The sequence below is a fragment of the Erinaceus europaeus genome, chromosome 1, assembly GCF_950295315.1.
Source record: "Erinaceus europaeus chromosome 1, mEriEur2.1, whole genome shotgun sequence".
Lineage (NCBI taxonomy): Eukaryota > Metazoa > Chordata > Mammalia > Eulipotyphla > Erinaceidae > Erinaceus > Erinaceus europaeus.
Window position 1 is genome coordinate 38,031,816 of NC_080162.1, and position 23,645 is coordinate 38,055,460.

General features: G+C 39.6%; 1 long non-coding RNA gene across 1 annotated transcript in view; it reads left to right on the top strand.

Moving 5' to 3' along the window:
- Positions 1–17,345: 17,345 nt before the first annotated feature.
- The window catches only part of LOC132541810 (uncharacterized), a 56,041-nt gene continuing 49,741 nt past the window's right edge, over positions 17,346–23,645 (top strand). The window contains exon 1 of the long non-coding RNA XR_009552892.1: positions 17,346–17,519. This is a non-coding gene — a long non-coding RNA (uncharacterized LOC132541810). The remainder of the gene's footprint in view (positions 17,520–23,645) is intronic.

Genomic DNA, 23,645 nt, shown 5'->3' on the forward strand with positions numbered 1-23,645 from the left:
TATTTATTATTTGTTAAAGAGATAGACAGACAGACAGATAGATAGATATCCAGAGCATCAGTCTGGTACACGGCATGCCTAGGTTGAACTAAAGACCTTATGCTTGAGAGCTGCTGCTTTGTCTATGTACCACCTCCCAGGCCCCTGCACCCTCTGTTGTTAGTGCCCCTTCTTTCCTCCTAGCATTCAAGTATCCAGAGTATAGGGCAACATCAACACAAAAGTGTGGACCTCTTTGTGAAGGCCACTGTGCCTTATTAGCCCACATGTTATTGTGTAGGCACTGTTCCAGGATGCTTTTTCACCTAACAATTTATCATTTTTCTGTTCATCTGTCCATCCATCCATCCATCCATCCATCCATCCATCCATCCATCCATCCATCCATTCATTCATCTATCATCCACCTATTATCACCCATCCATTCATGTGTCCATCCATCCATCCATCCATCCATCCATCCATCCATCCATCCATCCATCCATCCATCCAGCTACCTTTTTATGCATCCATACACCTATCTAGCACACATTGATGAGCTACCACATGCCAGGTCATTGGATTGGTATTGCAAGTAAAACAACAGAAGTGATTCCTGCTGCAATCTCTATACCTGACAAATAGTGGATACCCAGTAATTTTTGTTGACTAAATATATGTCAACATGAATGGTAAGATGCTTAGAAAGCATCTTCACATCTTCATTCCTTGGCTCATGAAGAAGGTACAAGGAGGAATTTAGAATTTGTGGAGTGGTCAGTTGTCTAACTCACATGGACTGCTCTCTGGGTTCCTCTCCCTTGGTGGACCATGAAGGATGGAGGAGAAGGCTATGTCTTTGAAGCTGCAATCAAGCTCTGTGGAACAACAGAACCAGCCGTGAGACACTTGCTGCTCTGCCCACCCAGCTGCCAGTGAGTGGCTGAGACTCTGGGGTTTAGAATAATGAATTCCATTCCGACTGTGCTGGTGACAGAATAGAGAAGAGATTTCAGGGAAGCACATATAAAGGCTGAGATTGGATGTGGGCAGGTTGCCAAGGGTGGGTGAGACAAAGGAGAGGCCTGTGTGAGGAGTGTCACTTGGGGGAAATGAATAACATCCTAGGTGATGATTAGCTCACCACAACAAGCAGGGAGGAAAAAGCAGAGGAGGAGGTCTTCTATCTGTGGGTAGAGTAGCCCTCATTTCCATCTCTGGTGAGCCCAGCTACATTGTCTTCAGAAGCAGGAAAAAGTTGGAATGTCTCCCATGGCTGTAGGCATGCTCTCTTTGAATGTGTGCACACACATCCCTGACTCTGGGCACATGACTCTGTGTGTGTGTGTGTCTGTCATTGTGTGTGCATGTGGGGGGCAGAGTGGCAGCGCACATGCAGTTAAATTTCTGTGAACTCTGTGTCTTTGGATGTATGTGTGGAGGTCTGAGCATGCAATGTGTACTTATGTCACAGTCAAAGTGTGGTGAGTGACATTTGTTGTATCCGAACTAGTATTAGGTTTATGGGGTCTGCCTTCTGTGGGCCTTTCTATTAGAATGCCAAGCTTATTAGGTCTTAGTCTAATTGGTTAGATAATTTCTGATGCCTTCTTTAGGCTCTTCTACTAGGATCCCAGGCTTATTGTGTCTAAGTCTAATCACAGAGGGCTATTAAGCACTTTTACTTTGAGTTATATAATTGCCTCTTGCTTATGGATACATGTACACTTGTATCCAGTACCCTGGGCCCTAGCCTGTATCTAGTGTCTGTAACTTTGTTAGATAATGTTGTTTTCACCGGGCTGGCTTCACGGGCGGGTAACAGACGACCAGGGACTCATGGTTGAGCTGTACGCACTATCTCTTTATTCATGCAGGACGCAGTGCAATCTATACCAAGCTAGACTAAACTAACAGCTAACTAAAACAAACAATGTTGTCTTTATATATACTTCTCAAGTAGGGTGTGAACAGGATGTGATGCAGAGAGGGTGGAGAGAAAAGTGACTGGTGAAAATCAGGGTGTGACAAGGAGAGGATCAGGGTGTGACAAGGAGAGGGGGTGGAGCAGGTGAGAATTCTGCCACTAAACCACCAATGCCCTGGAGGGAAGGTGGTGCTTTATGTAAATGTAAAAGTGATTTATGTAAATAGATGGCAGTGGTTATGTAAACAGAATACAGTGGTTATGTAAATAGAATGCAGTGTTAAGCAGGGGGGATTTAAACCAAATGAAACAGAAGGGGTCTTTAAAAGCATACCAACAAGATAATATGCCATATGAAATTGAAGTAGGTGGTCACATTTCCTGTGTTAGGAAATATCTCACCAGATTTAGAGGATTTGGGAGATTAACATCTCAGGCTTGGCATCTCTGGAGACAATCTGCAGTAAGAATTCAGTGGCAGCATAATGTGGCATGGCAGCACTGGTAGCACTGATTTAGTTGATGTCAACAGATGCAACATGCTGGTAAGGGATCAGGGAGAAGAAACATGGGGCCAGGAGGTGGTACATCTGGTAAAGAGCATACATTACAGTGCACAGGGACCCGGGTTTAAGCCCTTGGTCCCCACCTGTAAGGGGAAACCTTCACAAGTGTTGAAGCAGGGCTGCAGGTGTCTCCCTATCTCTTTCCCTCTCTATCTCCCCTCCCCTCTCAATTTCTCTCTGTCTCTATTAAATAATAAATAAAAAGATTTAAGAAAGAGAGAGAAGAAACATCAAGAAATATGGCCATAGTCCTAGAGGTTCTAGGCTAGGAGAAATAAGGATCTTAAAGAGAATGGGAAGAATTCCTTGTAGTCTTATAGAGAGCTCAAAACAGCAATAGTTAATTATTATTATTATAATCAAATTAGTTGGGGTTGTTTTCTTATGAAAATCCACTGGTTAGGATCTGTTGTAATAAATGTGACTGTGCTATGATTTGTGACCTTTAGGTCTATCTACTAATTACTGTATCTTAGATACTGACAGGGCCAAATGGTTTTGATCTATTTGGCATAAGGTTGTAGGTAACTTAGATACTTAAAAAAATATATATACAAATATGTTTTTAGAGCTCCTTGAACAATTTAAGCCCAGTGTCAGAATTTAATCATCTTACAAATCTGAAACATTAAATTCTTAGGGTAAAGAAAACAGTTACACGCAGAACTATAGTTTAGGCAGTTGGAGAACTTGAAGTATTAAATCTATCCTCTCTGACATGTTAAATTAATAGTTACTTATGAGATTATAAATTAATAGGATTATAATATCTCAGCTTTCCTACCACCAAAGGTCTGTGTCCCCCTGCCCCACCTCACCCCCTAGATAACCACTATAGTTTTCCACGGTCTTGGATGTGGGTTGACTTTTTGTTCATTTGCTTTCAAGTTCAATTCTCTAAATTCCACATATGAGTGAAACTATCCTTATTTATTTCACTAATTACAATCTTCTCCAGTTCCAGCTACTTTATCACAAAGGACACAATATCATCTTTTTTTATTGTTGAAGAGTACTCCATTGAGTGTCTGTCCCATAATATTTTATCTAGTGATCTGGTGAAGGGCATTTTGGTTGCTTCCATATTTTCGCTACTGTGAATAATGCAGCTATAAACATGCGTGTACATTTATCCCTTCGAATTAGTGCTATTATCTCTTTTGGATAAATGCCTAGGAGTGGGATTACTGGACTTTCATTTGTATATATTTTTTAATTTTATCTTTATTTATTGGATAGAGACAGTCAGAAATCGAGCAGGAAGGGGAGATAGGGAGAGAGACAGAGAGACAACTGCAGCACTGCTTCACCACTTGTGAAGCTTTCCCCCTGCAGGTGGGGACCAGGGCTAGAACCTGGGTCCTTTCACACTGTAACATGTGCGCTCAACCAGGTGCGCCACCACCTGGCCCCCTCATTTGTATTTTATTAAGGATTCTCCATACTGTTCTTTATAGTGATTATACCAGTTTCCATTTCCATCAGTAGTGTAGCAGAGTTCCTCTCTCTCCACATCCTTTCTAACACTTATCCTCTAGTGTTCCTGTTCTGTTGATGAAGGCCATTCTAACAGGTGTGAGGTGATATCTTAATGTGGTTTTAATTTGAATTTCTCTGGTAATGAATGAATTTCTTCATGTCTGTGGGCCATGTATGCCACTTCTTTAGAGAACTGTCTATTCATATCTTCTGCCCACTTTTGCTATTGGGTTGTTCTATTCCTTTTTGTTGAGCTTTATGAGTTCTTTATAGATGTTTGATATCAACGACTCATCTAATGATCTTATGGTGTGCAGATATGTTCTCCCAATTGCTAGGTTTCCAGTTTTTCCTTATGGAATTTTCTTTTGATGTGTAGAAGCTTTTTAATTTGATATAGTCTCACTCACTCAATATTGCTTTTATTTTTCTCACCTATGGAGTCTTCAAATACATATTTTTAAATTTTTTTAAAAATTACTTTATTTATTATTGAATAGAGACAGAAAGCAATTGTGAAGAGTAGGGGGAGATAAATCAGGAGAGATACAGAGAGACACCTGCATCTCTATTTCACTGCTCCTGAAGCTTTCCCCCTGCATGTGAGGACCAGGAGTTTGAACCTGGGTCCTTGTGCACTGTAGTGTGTATGCTTAACCAGGTGCATCACCATCTGACCCTTCTAAATTCATCTTTAGTGTTAATGTCATGAAATATCTCACCATTATTTTCTATGTATTTTATACTTTGAGGTCTAATATCCAGATCTTTGATCTATTTTGAGCTAATTTTGGTGTGTGGTGTTAATTGGTCCATTGGTCCAGTTTCATGTTTCTACATGTGGCTGTCCAGTTCTCCCAGCACCATTTAAAAGTGTTTTTCTTTTCTGTTTGACTCCTTATATATATATATATATGGTACCTATACACAGGTGGGTTTTGGTCTGGGCTCTCTATCCTATTCCATTGGTCTATAGGTCCATTTTTTGTTCCAATACCATACTTTGTTTTCCTTTTAATTTTTCTTTTACTTATTTATTTTAAATTTCTTTATTGGAGAATTAATGTTTTACATTTGATAGTAAATACAATATTTTGTACATGCATAATATTTCCCAGTTTTCCATATAACAAGACAACCCCCACTAGGTCCTCTGTCATCCTTTTTGGACCTGTATTCTTCCCCCTACCCACCCCAGAGTCTTTTACTTTGTTGCAATACGCCAATTCCAGTTCAGGTTCTACTTGTGTTTTCTCTTCTGATCTTGTTTTTCAACTTATGCCTGAGAGTGAGATAATCCCATATTCATCCTTCTGTTCCTGACTTATTTCGCTTAACATGAATTCTTCAAGGTCCATCCAAGATCAGCTGAAAACAGTGAAGTCACCATTTTTAATAGCTTCGTAGTATTCCATTGTGTATATATACCACAACTTGCTCAGCCACTCATCTGTTGTTGGACACCTGAGCTGCTTCCAGGTTTTGGCTATTACAAATTGTGATGCTAGGAACATATATGTACACATATATTTTTGGATGGGTGTGTTGGGTTCCTTTGGATATATCCCCAGGAGAGGAATTGCAGGATCATAGGGTAGGTCCATTTTTAGCCTTCTGAGAGTTCTCCAGACTGTTCTCCACAGAGGTTGGACCAATTTACATTCTCACTAGCATTGCAGGAGCGTTCCTTTGCCAGTACCACAATTTTAATTACTATTGCTTAATAATGTAACCTGACATTGGGCATTATGATGCCTCCATTTTTCTTTTTCCTTAGGAGTGCTTCTGCTATTTGTGCTTTTTTGTATAGTTCCATATGTATTTTTGAAGTTGTTCAATTTTCCTGAAATATGTCATAGGAATTTAATAGGGATTACATTGAATCTATAGATTCCTTTTGGCAGAATTGCCATTGTAATAATATTTTTCTTCCAATCCATGAACAAGAGATATTCTTCTACTTCTTGGTATCATCTTCTATTTCTTCCAGCAGTGTCTCATAGTTTTCCTTGAAAAGGCCCTTTACTTCCTTTGTTAGATTTATTCTTAGGTATTTTATCTTTTTTTGGTTCAGTTGTAAATGGGATTGCTTCCCTTTCCTCTGGCCCATCTTTCATGTAGAGAAATGCCACTTATTTGTGGGTATTAATTTTGTAACCTACTACTTTAATGAATTTATTGATGATTTACAGTAGTTTTTTTTTTTTTTTGGTAGTGTTTCTGGGGTCCTCTTAGGTATATCAACATATCATCTGCAAATAATGATAATTTAACACCATCTTTTCTAGTTTGGATTCCTTTGATGTCTCTTTCTTGCTTGGTTGTGATGGCAAGGACTTCTAGGACTATATTGAATAGAAGTGGTGAGAGTGGACATCCTTGCCTAGTTCCTGATTTTAGGGGGAAAGCTTTCAATTTTTCCTCATTGAGTATGATGTTAGCTGTGGGTTTGTCATACATAGTCTTTATTATGTTGAAGAGTTTTCCTTCCACTTCCCATTTCCCAAGTGCCTTCATCATAAATGGATGTTGGATTTTGTCAAATGCTTTTTGTGACAATTGATTTTTGTGTTGTGATATTTTTTGCCTTTCTTTTTATTGACATGGTGGATTACATTGATTGACTTATGGATGTTGAACTATCCCTGTTTACCAGGGATGAACCTCACTTGGTCTTGGTGGATTATTCTCTTAAAAAATTTTTTTGATTCAATTAGACAGTATTTTGTTCAGGATCTTTGCATCAGTGTTCATCAGGGATAGAAGTCTATATTTTTCTTTTTTGTTGGAGTCCTTTCCTACTTTGGGCATCAAAGTGATATTAGCCTTATAGAATATGTTTGGAAGTGTTCCCTCTTTTATATTCTGGAAGAGTTTGAGGAGGATGTATGTTCTTCTTTGAATGTTCTGTAGAATTCATTAGTATAGCCACCTGAACCTGGGCTTTTGTTCTTGGGGAGATCTTTTGATTACTGTTTCAATTTCTTTTTCTTACCTCCAGGGTTATCACTAGGGCTCAGTGTCTGCACTATGAGCCCACTGCTCTTGTTGCCGTTTTTTTAATTTTTTAATTTTTGATAGGACAGAGAGAAATTGAGACGGGAGGGAAAGAGGGAGACACCTGCAGAACAGCTTTACCACTTGTGAAGTGATTCTGCTACAGCTGGGGAGCCCGGATCCTTGCACTAGTCCTTGAGCTTTGTAGTAGGTGTTTACTGTCTCAGTTTCTTTACTAGTGATTGACCTAAGTAGATAAGCTTATCTACTTGCTCTTGTGTCAAGGTTGGCAGTTAGTATGACTGACTCTAAGGATGTATCCATTTTTTCTAAGTTGTCAAATTTATTTCCATATCGGTGACCATTGGAAATTCTTTAATACTAGAACCACTGATTAAACCTTCATTTTTCTCCTTTTTTTCCTTAGGAGTGTTTTTGCTATTTGTGCTTTTTTTTATATTTCCACATGAATTTTTGAAATTGTTCAATTTTCTTGAATTATGTCATGAAAAATATGTTAAGAGAATAATCCACCAAGACCAACTGAGGTTCATTACTGGGAAATGGATAGTTCAACATCCACAAGTTAATCAATGTAATCCACCATGTGAACAAACCTTCTCATATGGCACACTCACACACTCCAAAGTGCAGAACTGTCACTCCAAAAAAATAATCTTTGAAGCAATTGAGAATGGAAGATGATGATTAAAAAAAGGAATTGCATATTTTCTAATCTCCACTGTTTCCAAATGAGATGTTGGGTATAATTCTTAGCTTTCTTCTCCTATACATAAAGTAACTTTTTCCCGTCCCTCTGGTTGCTTTAAAATGTTCCATTTGTCTTTAGTTTTCAGCAGTCTGTGTATGATGTGAACAAGCAAGCTTCTTTATGTTGAACTTGCCCAGAGTTTTCATAACTTCTTGAATCTATTATCTCTGTTTTCTATCAAATTTGGGAAGTTTTATTTTAGATGTTATTTACTCAGATATGTTTTCTACTCCAACCCAACTCTCTTTTCCTTCAGAGACATCTATCTGTGCACTTTTGTTATGCTGTGTGATGTTTGCCACAGATTGCTGAGCACTATTCATTTTCGTTTATTTACCCCCTTTTTTGTTGCCCTTGTTTTTTTTATTGTTGTAGTTATTTTTGTTGTTGTTACTGATGTCATCATTGTTAGATAGGACAGAAAGAAATGAAGAGAGGAGGGGAAGACAGAGAGGGGTAGAGAAAGATAGACACCTGCAGACCTGCTTCACTGCCTGTGAAGTGAACCCCCTGCAGGTAGGGAGCCAGGGCTCGAACAGGGATCCTTATGCCCGTCCTTGTGCTTGGTGTCATATGCATTTAACCCTCTGCACTACTACCTGACTCCCTATTCATTTTCTTTTAAAAAATATTTATTTATTTATTTTTACCAGAGCACTGCTCCACTCTGGCTTATGGTGGTGGTGTGGTGGATTGAATCTGGGGCCTTGGAGCCTCAAGCATGAGAGTCTTTTTGTATAACCATTATGCTATCTCTGCCACCTTGAGCACTATTCATTTTTATTTAATCCTCATTCTCTCTGTTTTTCAGATTAAATAATTTCTGTTTTCCTTTTTTATTAAAAAACATTTTTTATACCAGGATTTTCACTGTGAGGGTTCGTTGCCTGCATGAATCCCCTGCACATAGTGGCTCTTTTACTTTTCTCTTCTCTTTATCTCCCTCCTCCCTTCCTTCCTTCCTTCCTTCCTTCCTTCCTTCCTTCCTTCCTTCTCTTTCCTTTTCTTTCTTTCTTTCTTTCTTTCTTTTTTTCTTTTTGCCTTTTTTTTTTGTAGATAGAGAGTAAAAGAGAATGAGGAAGAGACAGCCAGAAGAGAGACACTGAAACTCTGCTCCAATTTCTCTTCTGTGTGTTCTTGTCTATGTCTGTGTCTCTCTATTTAAACATACTGTGAACATTTGAATGTTCATAATGGACATTTTGAGAGGGCATAACTTTTTAAAAAAGACTTTTAAAGTATAGTATACATTATTTTGTATATTTTATTTATATATTTATTATATAAAGACAGAGATAAATCAAGAGTGAAGGGGAAACTAGAGAGAAGAGAAAGAAAAAGAGACACCTCAAACACTGCTTCACCACTTGTGAAGCTTTCTTCCTGCAAGTGGGAACCAGGGGCTTGAACTCTGGTCCTTGTACATTATAACATGTGTGCTCTATGGGTGCACCACTAGGGCATGCCTTTCATGAAGTTTAATTTGCTTATTATTTTGTTAACTCTACTTTCATTGCCATAGCCAAAAAAATCATTGCTGAGTCTAACTTCTGAAGCTTTTGTTTATATTTTCTACTCAGATTTAAATTGTTTTAAGTCTTATATTTATGTCTTTCATCAAGTCTTTTGTTTGTGGATATCCTGTTTTTCCAGCATCATTTGTTTAAGAGCTTGTTCTTTCCCCGTAAGAAATTCTTGGTTCCTTTGTAGAGAATCATTTGGCCATATATGTGAGGGTCTATTTCTGGGCTGTTCATTTTAGTCCGTGGTCTCTATGTCTGTCTTTGTGCCAAGAAAACATTTTTTTTTTTTTTTAGTTTGTGTAGCTTTGCAGTAAGTTTTGAAACCAGGAAGTATGAGTTTTCCAACTTTCTTCTTTTTGTGATTGTTTTGGCTAGTGGAGTTCCTTGAGATTCCATATAAACACTGGTATGAAAATTTCTTTTATTGCAAAATAAATAAATAAATAAACAAGAAACCTAAATAACTGGGATTTTGATAGTGGTTAGATTGGACCTGTAATCACTTTGGGCAGTACTGCCTTTTTTAGTAATGTCTTCTAATCCAACAACATGGCTTGTTTTTTTATTTTTTATTTTTATTATATATTTATAAAAAGGAAACACTGACAAAACCACAGGATAAGAGGGGCACAAGTCCACACAGTTCCCACCATTAGAACTCCACATCCCATCCCTTCCCTTGATAGCTTTCTTATTCTTTAACCCTCTGGGAGTATGGACCCAAGATCATTGTGGGATGCAGAAGGTGGAAGGTCTGGCTTCTGTAATTACCTCCCCGCTGAACATGGGCGTTGACAGGTCGATCCATACTCCCAGTCTGCCTCTCTCTTTCCCTAGTGGGGCAGGGTTCTGGGGAATCGGAGCTCTAGGACACATTGGTGGGGTTGTCTGTCCAGGGAAGTCTGGTTGGCATCATGCTAGCATCTGGAACCTGGTGGCTGAAAAGAGAGTTAACATATAAAGCCAAACAAGTTGTTGACTAATCATGAACCTAAAGGCTGGAATAGTGCAGATGAAGAGTTGGGGGGTGGGGGGGTCTCCATTCTGAAGATAGCTAGTAGGCATATTTTAGTTATATTCCAAGGGGCCTGTGGCTATACTATTTTTTTTTCCCCCTGAGCCTGAAATCTGATATGCAGGTGGATCCTAGTTATTGTCTGGGGAGATGATGTCATGGCTGGAAAAAGGACCAGAAAACTGGATCAGGGAAGAGAGTAGTTCCCAAATATGGGAAAGGTGTATAAATACTGTTGACTGTAAACCCCATCAATTTGATGTGATCTGGGGCCCATATTCAGCTTAGGAGCCTATATGACCTCTGTATCCCTATAGATCTGACCTCACATTCTGTGGTCATGAGTAGGAACATTCCAAGCTGCCCCAATATCAGGACCCATCTTCTTCAGGTGTAGCATAGAGTATGTTGTCCAGCTGCCCTTTGGAGGATGGAACATGGCTTGCTTTTATGCCTCAAGTTTCTTTCAGCAATGTTTTGAAGTTTTCATCATACAAGTCTCTTAGCTTTTTGATTAATTTAATTTCAAAATATTTTAATCTTTTTATTATGTATAGAATTATTTTTGTAATTTTATTTCCTGGTTGTTCATTGTTAATATAAAACATTGCAACTGAGTTTGTGTGCGTTGAATTTGCATTCTGGTGCTGTTATGAATTCGATGATTAGTTTTTTGTTTTGTTTTGTTTTGCCTCCAGGGTTACTGCTGGGGCTCAGTGCCTGCACCAAGAACCCACTGCTCCTGGAGGCTTTTTGTTGTTGTTGTTTTTATTGCCCTTGTGTTTTATCCTTGTTGTGGTTATTATTGTCATTGTTATTGTTGTTGGATAGGACAGAGAAATGGAGAGAGGAGGGGAGATAGACAGGGGGAGAGAAAGATAGACACCTGCAGACCTGCTTCACCACCTGTGAAGCGACTCCCCTGCAGGTGGGGAGCCGGGGACTCGAACCAGGATCCTTACGTCTGTCCTTGTGCTTTGTGCCACCTGCGCTTAACCTGCTGACCCCTTGATGATTGGTTTTTAATAATTTTGTTTTACCTTCTTTTTTGTTTTTAATTTTTATTGATAAAAAGGAAACGCTGATAAAAACCATAGGATATACAACTCCACACAATTCCCACCACCAGAACTCTGTATCCCATCCCCTCCCCTAATAGCTTTCCCATTCTTTATCCCTCTGGGAGTATGGACCCAAGGTCATTGTGTGGTGTAGAAGGTGGAAGGTCTGGCTTCTGTAATTGCTTCTCCGCTGAACATGGGCGTTGGCAGGCCTATCCATACTCCCAGCCTGTCTCTCTCTTTCTCTAGAGAGGTAGGGGTCTGGGGAAGTGGGGCTCCAGTACACATTGGTGGGGTTGTCTGCTTAGGGAAGTCCGGTTGGCATCATGTTAGAATCTGGAACCTGGTGGCTGAAAAAAGAGTTAACATATAGAGCCAAACAAATTGTTGACTAATCGTGATTATTTTACCTTCTTTTCTTTCTTTCCTCTTTATTTTTTCCCCCAGAATACTGCTCAACTCTGGTTTATGGTGGTGTTGGAGATTGAACCTGGAACCTTGGTGCCTCGAACATGGAAGTCTTTTTTATATAACTGCATCTTCAACCCAGTTTTTAACATTTTTTTGTGTGCATTTTCTGCATATAAATCATATCACGGTGAACAGATAATTTCATGTAATTCCTTTAAATTTAAATTTAAATCCCTTTTAAATCACATTTAAATCCCTTTTCATTTTCTTGTCTAATTGCTCTAGAACTTCCAGTACTGTTTTGAGTAGAACATAGTGAAAGCAAACTTTCTTACCATGTTACTGGTCTTGGCTTAAATGTTTAGATCTTTCACCATTAAATACAAGAGCTTGTTTGGCCCTTTCCCCAGGTGTGCACAACTTTCTAATCATCCTTATCTATTCAGTTGCTTTTTAGTACCTTCGGTTTTAATGTCTGGGTCCTAAGAGGAAAAAGAGAGAACAATGATGGATGTGTGTGTGTGTGTGTGTGTGTGTGTGTGTGTGTGTGTGTGTGTGTGTGTAAAGACGATCACTCAAGGTTTTGTCTGCTCTTCTTTGATCCAAAGCAGTCAGTAACCAGTGATCACCATAGAGATCCTTTATATTTGTGAGAGTAGTATGATTTTGCCCATCCTTTCTCCCATAAGTTCTGTGCTTGTCAGTCCAGAAATAAGAGCACAGCTGCTTGCCCTGAGGTGGGTAAGGGGTACTGTGTTGAGAACTGACATTAACTACAACTTACTGTCCATATCTTCTACTGAAAATTACAAGGCTTCAATAGAGCCTAGAGTTCCAAAATTGTTACAGCAGGCAGATTCTGCTAAATGCAGTTGTCTAGGAAGGGAGACAGATTCTTGGATTTCCCACTCTGCTATCTTCCCAGAGTTCTGTCCACTTCTCTATCTTTTCTTTTCTTCTTTTAAAAAATTATTTATTTATTGGAATAGAGGCAGATAATGAGAGTCAAGGGGGAGATAGAGAGAGAAAGAGTAAGAGAGACAGCTGTTTCACTGCTTGTGAAGCTTCCCCCCTCCACAGGCTTGAACCTGGTTTCTTGTGCAGTGTAACATATGTGCTCGTCTAGGTATACCCTCCTTTACTTTCCTATTTTTTTCTTAAATTTTAAAAAATATCTTTATTTATTTTTTTATTTATTGGATGGAGAGAGCCAGAAAATGAGAGGAAAGTAGGGACAGAGAGGAAGAGAGACACCTGCAGCACTGCTTCACTATTTGTGGAGCTTTCCCCCTGCAGGTAGGGACTGGGGACTCGAACCTGGGTCCTTGTGCATTGTAACCTGTGTGCTCAACCAGGTGTGCCACCACCCAGCCCCTATTTTTTTTAAATGAAGTTCTGGATGGTGTACAGAGGGTCTTGCACATATCTGATACTGCCTAGTGGTTCCTTAGCCCAACTTTTAATTTTTATATTTTGAGGTTGGAGGGGGAGGTGGAGAAGGAGAAGAGAGTGGGAGACACAGAGAGAGGGAGAGATAGAGAGAGATATCCATTACATGACATCAGCATCCATGGAATTCCATGTGGTGCTATTCATGATGGTCCCATGTGCATTAGTGACTCATGCTATGAATCAGTTCTTATGTTCTTAGTGTATTTCTAATATACAACATGTGTATGTCTTGCTCTTATATACTTTGACCATCTCAGTATTCTTATTGGTAGTTATTCACTCATATTCAATTGAAATTAATTTTGATATGATTTTATTAAGCCAGTTTTCATCATTGCTTTCTACTCATTGCCAGAAGCTTCCTTTAGTGCCTTCTCTGATATAATGACTATTTTCAAGATTTTCGGTGTATCTACTCTCAGAGAACTAATTTTACTTCTTTTATTAAAAATATTTATTTTTTTGGGCAGGGGTAGATAGCATAATGGTTATGCAAAGAGACTGTCATGCCTGAGGCTCCGAAGTCCCAGGTTCAATTCCCCGCGCCACCATAGGCCAGAGCTGAGCAGTGCTCTGGTGTTTCTCTCTGTGTCTTTCTCTCTCTGCATCTCTTTCAAAAATAAAATAAGTAAAATATTTTAAAATATATTTATTTTTTATTATTGCATAGAGACAGAGAGAAATTGAAGGGGGAGATAAAAATGGAAAGAGACAGAGAGATGCCTGCAGATGTGTCTCACCATTCATAAAGCTTTCCCCCTGCAGGTGGGGATCAGTGACTTGAACCCGGGTCCTTGCATACTGTAATGTGTGCGCTTAACCAGGTGCACAACTGCCTGTCTCCACCCCCAATTTATTTCTTTTAAAAATATTTTACTGGGGCTGGGTTAGACAGCATAATGATTGTGGAAGAGACTTCCATGCCTGAGGCTCCAAGGTCCCAGGTTCAGTCCCTAGCACCACCATAAACCAGACCTGGGCAGGGCACTGGTCTTTCTCTCTGTATCATTCTCAGTATCTCTCTCAATAAATTAAACAAAAATGTTTTAAAATAGTTTAGCAATTATTCTAGAGTTTCCAAAATTTTTAAAACTTATTTCCCACCAGGGTTATTGCTGAGGCCTGGTGCCTGCACTGTGAGTCCACTGCTCCTGGAGGTCATCCCCCCCCCCCATTTTTGTTGCCCTTGTTGTTTTTATTATTGCTGCTTTTGTTGTTGGATAGGACAGAGAGAGAAACTGAGAGAGGAGAGGAAGACAGAAAATGGGAGAGAAATGTAGACACCTGAAGACCTGCTTCACTGCCTGTGAAGTGACCCCCTGCAGGTAGGGAGCCGGGGCTCTAACTGGAATCCTTAAGCTAGTCCATGTGCTTAGAGCCATGTATGCTTAACATGCTGAGCTTCTGCCTGGCCCCTACATTCCAGTATTTTTAATAAGTACATCCTCAAATGGTTTTATAAAGTTTCTGTGTAATACAGATATTTCATCACATTACATTCTTAGTTGTTCCCTCCTATCCCTTGTAACATAGCTGTCATCCTTTTACATATCCATATGCTGTAATCACTCAATACATTGTTATTGTTTGCTATGTATAGGATTGTGTCCTCTCACCCTCAGTTCTTATAAAGGAGCTCTAATCCCAATGCATTTAAGCTAGGAACTATAGTAGATAATTAAAGATGCATTAAGGTTAAATCAGGTTGTAAGGGTAGGACCCTTATAAGAACAGACACCAGAACCTGATACTGACCTCTCTCTATGTGATTGCACTGAAGAAAGTCCTTCCCCTGCCCACAATTAAACGGGTCAGAACCTTTATCTTGAACTCCTAGTCATATACTGCCCTCAGACAAAATTAGGTAGAACCTCAGTCTTAGACTTTCCAGTCTCCAGAAGTGTGAGAAAATATTGGGCTGTTGGAAAAGTCATAATATATTTGTCTATGTTTTATCATGCAAATAAGCATCATGACTTTTCCGGCAACCCAGTAAATGTTTGTTAGTTATGCTAATCTGTGGTAATTTAGTGTGGAAGCCCTGAGCAGATGAAGCAATGACTATTATCTCAGGCAGCTATGTTTTAGATAAAATACAAATAAGAAAAAATAAGAGTTTATTTCCGTTTATTCTTTTTTCTTTAAATGTTAATTCCAGTTTACGATCTCTTTTTCCTTCTGTCTGACTTTTCTTGCAAAGTGTGTCCTCTGTCAATATCTCTTCTAGCTTTGGTTTGTCTGAGAAAGTCTTTATTTCTTTCAACTTTGAAGAATATTTTGCCTGAGTGTGGAATTCTGAGTTGATCTGCTTTTTTTGGAACACTTTACATATTTCATTCTTCTCTTCTTACTTATATGATGTTTTGATAAGAAGCCTGCTATAATTCTTATCCTTGTTGCTTTAGAGGTAAGGATTTTCTACCCTCCCTGCCTTACCTCAAAAACTTCTCTTTTATCTTTCGTCTTTGATAGTTTGATGACCAAGTGTAGCTTTGTATTCTCTGAGTCTCCCAGATCTATAGTTTCATATCTGCCAATAATATTGTGAAAAGTTCTCTTCCAGTTCTCTTTATTTTTTAAATTGTTTATATTTATTTATTTATTTATTTTCCCTTTTGTTGCCCTTATTGTTTAACATTGTTGTGGTTATTATTGTTGTTGTTATTGATATCATTGTTGTTGGATAGGACAGCGAGAAATGGAGAGAGGAGGGGAAAGCAGAGAGGGAGCGAGAAAGACAGACACCTGCAGATCTGCTTTACCGCTTGTGAAGCGATGCCCCTGTAGGTGGGGAGCCGGGGGCTCGAACTGAGATCCTTAAGCCAGTCCTTGTTCTTTTCGCCACATGCTCTTAACCCGCTGTGCCACCGCCCGACTCCCATCCAGTTCTTATTTCTAACATTTGAATTACATGTATCTTCCATATTTTGTAAATTTCTCTTGCTGCCTGGGGGGTTCTGCTCTGCTCTTATCATTACATTTTCTCTTTGCCTTTTAGTTTGGAAAGTTTGTGCTGCTGTATCTTCAAGTTCACTGATTTTTTTTTTTTTTGCAGCCATGTTCAGTTGGCTGATAGGTTCATTAGAAACATTCCTTCTTTCTTTAGGAGTGGCTTTGATATTTGGCATTTTCTTCTGATTATTTCTTAGAACTTTCATTTTTTGAGTTACATCTGCATTGCATGTTGTCTACTAATTCCATTAGCATCCTTAACATATGAATCACAGTTATTTAGAATTTCCGGTCTGATGATTTCAACATCTGTGTCATATCTGAGTCTGGTTCTGATATTTGCTTTGTTTCCTTAGACTGTTTTTTCATTTTAGTGTGACTGATATATATATTTGTTCTTGAAAGCCAGACAAGTTGTATCAAGAAGTGAAAACTGAGGTAAATAGGACTCTGTGGTGAGGATTTATGTTAAGCTAGCCTGGAGTTGGGTGTATTTAATGTCTCTTGTAACTTTGGGTACTGACTGCTCCAAATTCAGTACACTTTGTATTTTAATCCCTTATTGACTTTGAACTTCTCTAAATCCTCTTCTTCTAGGCGTTCCAGTGTTTTATACCCTTTAGCCATAATCCAGCTATTCTGCAGGAGCCCTAATTGTATTGTGGTGAATGTGGGGCAAGGTAGAATTCCACAACCTTCATTTCTCTCAGTGAACCATTTTTCTACCTTTGACTTGCTTCTCATTCAAAATTCAGTCCTTAGGTGAGACAGGAAGCCCAGAGGGGATTGAATGGAGAAGAATATTCTTCCTTCAGTGCCAGGCTTAGAAAAAGAACATGGAAAAGGGTAACACAAGCTTTGGAAGTACGTAATATAAGTGTCACAGAAAAATCATAATGCTGATTATAACAGGTGATTATGAGGGAGGTATTGTGCTAAGTCCTCTATTTTCCCTCAATTCTCTGCATGCAGCTGAGGAAACTATTGTCATTCTATCCATTTAACAGGAGAGAAATTGAAGCTCAAAGGGTCACATGATTGTTAAGTCATAGAGGGGACATTCAACCTATCTGAACGGCTTCAGTCGGTTCTACTTTTACAGGTTGGGGTGGGTGGGTGGTGGGTTAGGAATGTGGTCTGCAAAATCTGGGGCAGATTCACTATTACGCTTAAAAGATGAAAATGATTTTTTTTTCCTATGGGTTTATAAGCTGTGACATCCTGTTTTTTCAGACTCACAAGCTCATTCTCTTCTTTCCCAGTGACTCCGAGAGACTGTGTGAATCCTACATTTCACCATTCCCAGGACAATCTGCTTTCTCTGAGGGACTTCTCTGGAGCCCAGCAAGCTGAATATCACCCTCACACATGTGACAGTGTGAAAGGTAAACTGTAGAGCCTCTGAACAGCCTTGTGAGCTTTTCACACTGCATCTCATTTCTGTTAAATGATGGTTAAGTCACAAGAGCGAATAAACATATAATTTAGCATATACTGTAATTTAATGAAAGCTTGTATCTCAGCCCCTTTGCCCAGGTAACAACTTCCTGCTTTTGTATAAGGTGCTTTGCACATTAAAGTAATTGCAAAAAAAAAAAAAAAAACTTATGAGGATGACAGGAAAGTTTACTCTTCCTCTTTATGGAGAAAACAAATGTGTTTTTCTGCAGACTCTGCCAAGCCTCAGTTTTAATGATTTAGCAGATGGATCCAGCACATGTGAGCCTGCCGGGCGCAGCTGTCTGCTTTTTCCAGTCTGAAGGGTTTGTGACTGCACCCATAGCACCTACACAGGCAAAATAGCATCTGTCCTGGCAGTTATACTCTTGCTATTCCACAGTGTCACCTAGGGTGGAGTGGGGACCAGTTGGGAGATGAGGGTGAGAACAAGGCCAAAGCGGCAAGTAGAAAAGTCAACAGTTTTCTCTCATTGTTTTGTTTGTGTTTGAACTAAAATTCCTCTGATGTGTCCTTTGTCGGCTGGACCGTCATCCCCCAGACAGTAAGGTCAAGGTAAAGCCATTGCTTTTCTCCAACATCCCCAGTGTTTTGCTAACAACATGCCCCATCAAATAAACCACTTGAGGGCAAGGGAAAGCAAGAGAAAGGATGAGAACTTCACTTTGGAAAACTCCCACGGCTGCTTCAACTACTTTGGCTATATGTGCATTTGTTCTTTCCTTTGCTCACTTTCTGCTTTGAATTTAACCAAATCTGAGAGCTTGGGTGCAATCTTTGACTGCTCCATTTTCAGTATGATTCACTTAGGGAGAAAGGAAATGAGAATTTATACAAGTTCAGGGGCTGGGCTTATGAACAATACCTATTCAAAGTTATTTTAACTTCCCATTTTTGCTCTAACAATATAAGCTTGGTGACTTAAAGCAGCATAAATGTATTATAAATATGGAGGCCCAAACAAAGGTGCCAGCAGAAGTCTTCTTCCTAGGGGCTTCAGGGGAACATCTGTTTCCTTATCTCTGCTTTTTCTTTAAGTTTTAAAATTTTATTTATTTATTTATTGGATAGAGACAGCCAGAAATTGAGAGGGGAAGGGAGATAGAAAGGATGAGAGAAAGAGAGACTCCTGCAGCACTGCTTTACCACTTGCAAAGCTTTTCCCTTGCAGGTAGGGACTGGGGATTTGATCCTGGGTCCTTGTGCATTGTAACCTGCACTCAACCAGGTGTGCCACCACCTGGCCCCCTATCTCTGCTTTTTCTAAAGACTGTCAACTTTTGCTGACTTGTGGTCCCTTCATTCATTTTGAAAGTTAGCAGATAACATCTCCCAGTCTTTCTCTCTTTGACTCATTTACTTCCCTCTTTCTTTTATAAGGGGTTTGGGTTATGTTTGTTTGCCTAGATGACAAAACGATTCAGGAAAATCTTCCCATCACAAGACCCTTTACTTAATCACATTTCAAAGTCCCTTTTGCCATGCATGGTATCATACAGATGTGGACATCTTTGACACACCATTTTTCTCTCTATCACAAATATTTTTGAAAATAACTTCCCCTAAGAATGTTCATAGAAAAGGGACCACCTGGCACCAGATGGAATCATGAAAATAATTTATGTTGTTAAGGATCTTTTGGTTGTACATAATGGAAACCCACTCGACTTACTTAAATAGATTGAAGGTCTAGAACATGAAACAGAAAGATTCTGAATCACTAAGACATGTTTTTTTTTTTTTTTTTGGACTGTAGTCTCTGTGCCTTCAAGTTCCTCTTACCTGCAGCCATTTGTAACACTTAGCTCGGGTTTCTAGACCAAAAAACCACAGACTGGGGAATTAAGCAGGAGAAATTCATTTTCTCACAGTTCTGGAGGCCAGATTTTGATTTTATTTTTCTTATAGTTGGTAGGGCAGCAAGGAATTGAGAGGAGAGGAGGAGATAGAGAGGAAGAGAGGTAGCTGCAATGATGTTTCACCACTCATGAAACTTCTCTCCTGCAGGGAAGAACTGGGGGCTTGAACCCCAGTCCTTGTGTGTGGTCTACAGGGTGTGCCACCATCTATCACCTTGAGATCAAAGTGTGGGCAGGATTGGTTCTTTCTGAAGCTTCTTTCCTTGATTTGTGGAGGACTACCCTCTCCTTGTGTCCTTGCCTGGTCTTTCCTGTGTTCAGGAGTGTGACTCATCTCATCTATAAGAATGTCAACCATACTGAATTAGGGTCCACCGAACTGATTTTCTTTTCCACTTACTAACCCCTGAGAAGCTCTGAAATACTGGAGTTAGAATTTCAAGGTATCAACCAGGGCAGACACCACTCAGTCTCTTACACTACCTGGTAATCCTGTGACTCCTCCTAAGACATATTTTCAAGTCAAGATACTTTCGGTCTCTGAACACCATGCTGAAATTCCCCAGGGGGGACATTTGATAACCCTAGCTTGGGTAAAACAGTTATCCTCTTGCCGGGTGATGTCGGCCAGAAAAGTAAGTCACATGGTATGTTAGGCAGAGTTGGCCGAGTGCTATGACCAACAACATAGCAATCTCAGTGACTTAATATTATCAATATTTGTCTTCCTTAGTGGCATAACCTGGGTAGGGGGGCAGGGAGACTTCTCTACATAGTTGTCTAGAAGCCCAGAAATCATATGCATAGCTGAGAAGTTGGAAAGCTTTTGTTTGAAGATTCAGATAATAGAGTCCAAAAGGTGAAGCTCAGAAGAAGTGACATTTGATCTGGAGACTAAATGACATAGTTCTCCAGTTACTCCCAAAAAGGGGTTTTTCTCTTCAAGCTAATGAGCTCCCATCTGGACTCAACTAAATGTTTCAGCAAGAATCTCTTTGTAAGGTGCCAAATACCCTATTCTTCTATGTCTGAGAGGGAGTTTGTGATTTAGGACTTTAAGTTTTATGTCTGGGACAGTTCTAGACTAAATGGGAAGAGTAGATCATTCTACTGTTTGTTTAGATATGCACTTGTCTTTTTAAAAATTTATTTATAAAATTAACAATAGGATGAATATATATATATATTTATATATAAAACATAGGATGAGAGGGGTAAAATTCCACATATTTCCCACCACCAGAGTTCCATATCCCTTCGCCTTCACTGAAAGCCTTCCCATTCTTTAACTTTCTGGGAGTATGGGTCCAGGATCATTATGGGGTGCAGAAGGTAGAAGGTCTGGCTTCTGTATTTGCTTCTCTGCTGCATTATGGGCACTGACAGCTTGATCCTCACTCCTAGCCTGTTTCTATCTTTTCCTAGTGGGGTGGGGGTCTGGAGATATGAGGTTCCAGGGTACATTGGTGAGGTCATCTGCCCTGGGGAGTCAGGTTCGTAGCATCTTCAACTTGGTATCTGAAAAAGCATTAAGATATAAAGAAGAACAAATTGTTTAATAATATGGAACCTAAAGACAAGAATATAGCAGTTGAGATTTGGGGTCTCCATTTTAGAAAAAGTTGGTAGGTCTATTTTAGGTATATTCCAAGGGACCCATGACGTTACTAATTTTTGCCTGAGCCTGGCAGCTAACACGCAGGTGGGCCAAAGGTATTATCTTGGAAGATGGTGTCAGGGTGGAAATAGGATTAGATATGCATTTTCAATAACTGAGATAACTCTGAATTTTCATCCTGGAGTAAATGAGAAGACACAGAGATAATTCTTCATACAACTATGAGAAACCCTGCTGACAAATGCCTATTTCCCAAATCTCATTGATCAAACTCTTTTGCTTAATATCTGACCTGAAAGCATAATTCAATCGGAGCTTCCTTGGGCCAGGCACCTGCACTGTGATTTCGAGAAAGTGTGAAGGGACCTTTGGAGGTATGAATTTGAAAATACAGATACTCAACTTCTATTGACAAATCTGAGCTCTGACAAAGTGTGGCTGTATTTTCATGTGGTAACAAGTGTCTGGAGTTGTAAGTAGGGGATCCCATGGATGGCATTTGGGATTCCTGGTCACCATTCTCTCTTCTCCTGTGTTCATCCCTTTGACCATAACGTCATTGGACTAGTTGATGAGACAGCTGTATTTGCCATAGTTGGTGTTTTGCTTCTAAACTTTGACCCAGTCTTGGAAGAAGGAATTTTGGTTTGGAAGTTTTCCCATGAGACACTTTCTGGGGAGATTGTAACTTCAAATTCTACCTTAGCTCCCAGGATTTATTTTGATTTCATGGGAAAAGGGGACCAGGAAAAAGGCAACTAACTGGTTCAAAGTTCAGAACACTCCACTCCCACCCCTGACTCCCACTGATTTTGAACCAATCCAGCCATAGTCTGCATCTGCCAGCATCGTAAAATTCTCTCTTTGAAAGGCAGAGGAGCAGCCAGCCCTGGGAAAGCCCAGTGTATTGGGGGGCACACTCAAAAGAAAGTCATCCCCCCTGTCATTTTTCTTAACCACAGGGCTTCCACTGCCTCTTGGGCTTCTCTTAGAGAGTCAGACGTTTCTATTTACCCACCCAAAAGAAGGTAAAAGGTTTTATGCCTACTTTGAAATGGGTGTCTGCAGTTTGAATTATGCTCCTGAGTCTCCTAGTGTGTCTGCTTTTCTCTCCAATTCAAAAGCAAGAAGAAAAAAAGGACAGAACATATAAAAAGAATACTGTAGACATTCTAAGAAAAATGCTGTCCTAGTTTATTCCTAAAGGATGTTATCTCAGCCCTTTTGATGATGGAAATTGGCTGTAACTTTTCTGACTATAGTCAACCCTTATAAACAAATGTAAACACAGTAAAAGGAACTCCAGACATAACGACACAACATGGAGACATGTCACCTCAGGGGTGGGAGAGGAGGGGAGCAACCTGGGGCTCAGTGGGTGGGGCCAAAAGTGATTTTCCTGAGATATTTATTTACTGAACAAATGTGTACAGAGTATCCACTAGGTGCCTGGCACAGTGCAAGGGTGACAGTGGCATCTGGGCAGGTCCTCTTTCAGGCAGGTTGGGCTGGTCAGGGTCTCCAGAGAAACAGAACAGTAGGAAAAGAAATAGAACAATAGAGGAGATGAATCAATTAATGAACATAGCATAAATATATAGGTTAAATTACATATAATTTATATAAATATAGAAAATTATAAAAACTGTTTTAGTCATAGACTAATATATATACATTCTAGAGCAATTTTAATGATTAAAATATTTATATTTTGTGTAAAATATGCAAACACATACATTATGTTATATGTAAATTATACAAAACTTTTGTAAATATATAAAGTACATTTTATATAAGTAGACATTTTATTTATATAATCTGTTTATTTGTACAAATATAACTGGGTAAGGCAGTATAGATAGAAATGTATTTTTTGTTTATGTAGCATATGTGAAGAGATTACTGTTCAGTTTTGACCCTGTTATGTTGGCGGATGAGAGCTCCCACTATCTGTCATCCGCAAGTTGGAGACGAGACCCAAGAGAGCCACCACGTGTCTTTGCAAGCTGGAGATCCTGAACACAGATAGGATAAGCTCCAGTCTGAGTCTGGTACTGAGAACCAGGTACTCTGAGAGCAGGTGCTGTTGTGTCTCTGTGCAAACAGCCAGGTAGTAGTGGATCCCCCTGCCCTCCCTTGTCCTCTTTAGACCCTCCACAGGCAAGACAGTGCCACACCTGGGGGAGGGTGACCTGCTTTATCTGCTTCTAAGTCAAGGTGTTCACCTTATTTAGGAACACTCACTCAGACTCATGCAGGATAATGTTAGAATATTGAGAGGCCCATGGCCCAGACAGGTTGGCACAAATTGTTCATCACCACAGATGGGGTGGCTATGTCCCCGTCTCACCCAAACAGATCAGGGATCTTTCATCAGAGGAATCATGGGTAGGAGATGAAGAAAGAGTTTTGACAATGGAAGGAAGCCACTTATTGTGCCTTTGGGTAGTACGCTTGTGATAACAAGCCTTTTCAGGTCCACGGCCCTTATAGGTGTGCTGTCTCATTTCTTCGTCATTCCAGGTGCTCAAATAGTCATTGGTTTGGGGGAATGAATGAATTAGTCTTTGTGCCTC